Below are 5,922 nucleotides of genomic sequence, written 5' to 3' on the forward strand. Positions count from 1 at the left end.
GTACATCCTCCCCTCCGGCGATTAAAGGTAGGCAACGCAAATGCAGTTGCCTATGTCTATGGGCAGCGGTTGCTTCGGTATTTCAGCGATTTCAGGTGGCCGTTCGCTCGTTTGCCACCTTATGACATAGAACAAAAAAGTAGAAGCTGAAACAGCAGCTATATTATATGATGAGCAAAAAGAAACGTTATAAAAGAAGTGGACGGTCGACTAACTTGTAATATTCCACTAGATATAAACCATAACATGTCGATACAAATTAAAATTTCTAGTGTAGCGGACACACCTTTAACAATGGATATATGAGTAAAAAACGATTATTGTAATAACGTATTATACGTAGAAGGTGAGCCAGTTATGAACGGATATGAATAAGCCAATACAGTGGGTGCGTCGGCCGATCACGCCGGCTAAGCGTGGCGGCTGACGTCAGCACACGTCATCAAACAAAACCCACAACATCACAAACAACTATCGACCATACAGACGAACAATAAAAACTAAAATCGCAAATCATTAAAGTCGCAGACGGAGTTTTCCATTCTCTTTGCGTAAGTGCACCTCAAAGTACTCTCGAACATTTTCGATTGCAAGTGCCTTTTATTGTGTCATCGATGTTGGAAAAAATTATTCAGAATCCAAAATGTGCTGTAATATTTTGATATAATTTAGAACCGGAACAACGAGATGCGAGCGAATATTGGAAGCGTTGAAAAACAAACGAGCAACGTTATCAGCAACCGAGGCTATAAAAGCGGTCGCAGCTCGCACTCCGCGCCCAGTGTGGATCGCACGGGTACACTAGGAACAACTAACCAACAAGCAAACAACACAAACAGTACACACATGTAAATTGAAACTTTACTTTTTTTTAACTTAATTCATGAATGACTTGAACTTGACACGTTACAGGACTTGTAAACATTGATACATAAATCATTCTAATCGATAAAAAATCTTAGGATGATTCATCAAAAAGGGATACCCCTGATACTGAAATAAATAAACAGATGATGAACGATAATGATGTAAATAAACAAATATGATAAATTTTACATAACATTTCAATTACTAAGGAAGTTATCGATACGCTAACAAATATGTGATCAACCTTTATTATCTTGTAACACATTGTCAAGGAGTTTCCGGAGAGATAAAAATCATGTAAACTGGAATAGACAACACGAATTATATAGGTCAGGGAGTTCTCTCGTTTAATAGCTAATAGATAACGAGTAGTTGTCGATTATCAAGTCGTCTATTTTTATTTATTCACTAAAGTCTTATTTATTTTATTTATTTATTATACAAGTACACACAACAGATAAATTATGCAACATTTACCAAAGTAATACAATATACAACACAATAAAACTGATAATTTATCCAATAACAGGTGTACAACATTCATACAAAACAAACAAGTATAAAACACAAAAAAAGAAAAATTATATGAACAAACCAAGGAAAGAAAACAAATAAATAATAATCTAACAATATATTTAGGTCTGTGCCTCTGGAGGTGTGGAAATTAGTTTTTTGTAATTACGTAAGGAGGTGCAGAAAATATCAGTAATATCCTTTCCTCTTTTTAATTCGTTATATGTCCTAGTCATAGTCATAAATCATCAGAATTACCTGAATAATCCAAATTGACAGTTCGTTCAAAATAAACAACTTCGTTGAAACAAAACGTGGCCAAGATAGTAGGCCAGTAGTAGGGTAGAGTTAATCATGGCAAAGGGCTTATATTGACAAGCCTTTACTACAAAGAGCTTACCTTAAAATATTGAAAACGATCAGATTAATTTAACATCTGGACAGGAAAATGGCACATTTAATTAGGTAGGGCACGAGTAACACAAGGAAAGATATACGTTCCAAGAAAAATATTAACAGAATAGCTGTGTAGTGTGGCTTTATAGAAGAAACCTTAAAGTAATAAAGTTTTTAATTTCCACGTTACCTACATGGCAGGCCTAATATATATCTTTCCTCTACTCGTCTCTTTCGCTATTTATATTACATCTAGTACCATCTTAACAAAGCCGTTTACAGCTCACCTGCTAAATATTTGTTATTTGTCAATCTGTATTTAGATGCTTATGGCCATCATATAACATTAAAGAGGTCTTTACCCAATATTACACTAAAGTAATGCGGTCGCCTTGAGCTGCACGTCTTAAGAAAGTTGGTCGTCGTAGCGGCGCGGGCGCGGCGTGACGTCACGTGACGTGCACGCGGTGCGAGCGTGCTGTCACGCCCACCGCGCTTACTATGCAGACAATGTTGCTGGCCGGTATTGCAAGCTTTTAAAAACATCGATGAGAAAAAATGTAAAACCAGCCAGTATACTTGTTTCGTGTCAATCTCTTTTGGTGTTTTAAAAATTTTCCTTCTACGTTCCGTTTTTAAATTTCTCTCTTGTGTGACCAGCCAGTCAGTTTTCTACACGGCTATATTCAGAGCAATTTAACTAGTATTTTGTTTTTTTATAAGATTCAGTTAGTATGCAACATTTAAAAGTCCTTGAATAATTATTTCGAGTTAGTCTTTTTAGCGTTTCAAAATACAGACAAGTTTTACTGGATCTGTAATACTTACGTAAATATAAACATTATATAGTACTTTGGCTTAGTCTGAGAATGGCTTAGCTACACTTTAAAAGTATTCTGCTTGTTATTTTTTATTGACGAACTAACAAACTAAGGCAAAAGGCAAAAAAGTGAGCGGGTTTTAAATGTCTGATTACTATTACAAACACTTTAAAATTTAAAAATGGTACATTATTTGGTAAACAATATCAGAGAAGCTGCAAATCTTCAAGGAAAAGTTACCGAGTATCAACCGTTTTCTCAGAATATGACGTCGTATTATGGAAATTCCTTTCGTGGCTGTAAAGTTCAAAATGTTTTGCACCTGATGGTAAGTGAAGTAAATAAAACCGGACCACGGAATGATAAAATTTGTAAAGAAGATGATAAGGAAAATACCGGGGTTTTTTCTTTATATTGTCCACTAAATATAAAGGGTTGAAAGTTACTGAGAAATCCAAGACCAAGAGAATGACAAGGGGCGTTGTAACAAACAGTTGATTGTTTTTAAATCGTCTGAATCCAGTAAGGGTCCGTACAGATATACCAGTGCGGAGAGTAGAGCAGATTTTTTGTAAGCTCAATTTTTACGATAAAAATCTGCTCCTCTCTCCGTCATGTGTGAACGGACCCTAACGGGATCCAACGACGCGACTGTGGCTTATTAAAATGTAATTTTAACCATTTATAGACATGGTTGAAAATACAGTTGTGAGTATTGAGTAATATTTTATCAGCGTGCCTAACGCCTGCAACCATGTTATTAAAATGCTCTTATATTTAGTCACTGGCATTTATTTAATCTTATTATAATTATCACCCTTAACTTAAGGTAGGCTCTGAGCTCCTCGGTGGGGACGAATAGTGAGCTGATGATGATGATGATGATGTATTTAATAACATTACAACATTGCAAATGGAAAATTTTCGATATATCTTTGGAGTAGCTGTCGCCCGCGACTCCGTCCGTGGAATCAATAAAAATTGTAGCCTATGTGTTTTCCAGACTATGCTCTACATCTATTCCAAATTTTACCGAGATCCGTTAAGACATTCTCGTGGTATCTTCTAACAAACATCCATCCATTCTTTTATAATATTAGTAAAGTAAAGAAAGATTACAACACATGTGTTAACTTTTTATCAGTTGTGAAATTTATATGCGATAACGTTCTGGATGTTTCTAATTTTATATTTCTTCTACTATTAATATTTTTATATCTCTGGAGAAAGTTCATATAAGTAACAAGTTTTGATAAAGTTAGAGTGACTATGTGAGAAGTGAGCGAGTCATAAAATTATGTCTCTTCTCTTTTTCTTTGTCTCTAAAAACAAAACAAAAGCGTCAATAGCCTAATGGTTAAGGGTAAGGATTTCCGATCACGAGGTCGGAGGTTCGAATCCCGACATTCGACTATTGTCGTGAACTTCCTAGCACAAGCCTAGAGCTTAATTGGAATGGTAAAAGAAATATTAGTAAATTAAAAAAAAAATTTGCTAATATTAAAAAAAAAAACCTGCGTTAATACATCTGTGGGCTTATCACGATTTTTTGTGACAATTACCTTCGTATCGTCATCGTCAATTATGTCAAAATTAGTATGATATTTGTCGATGACGATACGATAGCGATTGTCACAAATATTCTTAATAGTTCCACTGTTACGGCCGTGTACAATCAGTATAACAATATTGCACAATTTGTTCTCTTATGAGCACACGATTACAACATTTCAAAATTTTAATTTATACTCTATGAAGGTCAAGTATCCTGGATGCGGGTTCCGCAGGATCGAACGTGGTGGCGATCTGGCGAGAGAAAGAGAGAGACTATGAAAATTTCCGAGTATCCGAGATTCACATTTAGTGGTAAAGTTGAAATTATTCCCTTTCAGTTATCGATTATAGTCTTTGGCAAACGTAAGATAATTTTCACTGTCCTCTTTTAGACTATAAAAAATCGTAAGTGACAAAGCCAATTACGTAGATTTAAAATGGTCATCACAATGCAGCGTGATTTCGGACGTCATAAATCGGATGTATTTGAATTTATTTGGAAGGTATGAGGTATCATACAGCTTGTGAGTGATACATTGACGGCATAGTGGAAAAAGTGAAGCACGCGGTTCGTCATCCGCATGTAAAAGATGCGTTGTATATTGCGTCACTCGCACGCGACACTCGCGTGATCTCGTGGCTTGGATACAACGAACGCTCACACGGATATTACTATTATAGCTCAGTGGTAGAGCTATTTGGGATCAGGTTTCGATTCCCAGTATGTAATTAATTCTAATAGTATGATAGTAACATTGTAATCTGTCTGTCTGTATATTTTTAAATGTGTCTATTGTCTTTACGTTCTGTAACTTTAAATTTACACACAATTTTTACTTAGCTCTAATTTTCTTATATAAATTGATTAAAAAATCCTTCACTCCCATACACACATTACTTCGAAAGAAGCCGTGGTCACAATGAACTCTTCCAACCAAAGGTACCAACTAGGCTAATTATTCGTATCGCCTACAATACTGTTGCTTGTAATTAAATTTAATAGGTATTTCTAAGCATCTCAGAATGCTATGAACACACAGATGTTACTATGGATATTCACCGAGATAAAATATGCTTTCGTAGTAATATTCTGATGGCTGAAATACATATGCGAATTCCCTTTTATTTTTAGTATAGTAAGGGAGTATTATGGTCATGAAATTATGACGTAAAATGCTCAATTAACGCCAACAATCCCATATACTTTATAATAACTATCATATGACCGGAAAGAGTTGAGAGTAAAATTAGATATTACGACTGAAAGCGATCAATGCTATATACATCCAACTACTGTTTATCCTATATGCAGAAAACATCCTTATAACTGGCTGTATAGAGTCGGTAGGTAGGTAGGGTTGGCTTAAAACTCATGAATAAAACTCTGAGAATCAGAGTTCTCACTCTGAGTTTCTGAGAGTTCAGTTGAGTTTGAATCGGAGTTCTTTTTCACTCTGAATCTCTAATCTAGTTCAACATTGTTAGAGCCCGCTTTAACATTTTCGCACGAATCGGCCCGGCTCGAATGGTGAAATACCACGACAATACAGAAGACGGGCGAGAAGTGGAAGCAATTCCGCGTTTCGTCTGATGAGTGTGCGTTTCGGAGGCCTAATTTAATCCACTTTACCTTCCCACTCTTTTTGTCATAAGGAAAGGATGGGAAGTGGAAGTCGACTTTCCGGATGAGAGGATGGATGGAAGGGGAAAATGTTTTCATTCTGTGGATCCTCTCCTCCGTCGATTAAAGGTAGGCAACGCATATGCAATT

Source organism: Papilio xuthus, unplaced genomic scaffold (assembly GCF_000836235.2).
Source record: "Papilio xuthus unplaced genomic scaffold, Pxut_1.1 DF824655.1, whole genome shotgun sequence".
NCBI lineage: Eukaryota > Metazoa > Arthropoda > Insecta > Lepidoptera > Papilionidae > Papilio > Papilio xuthus.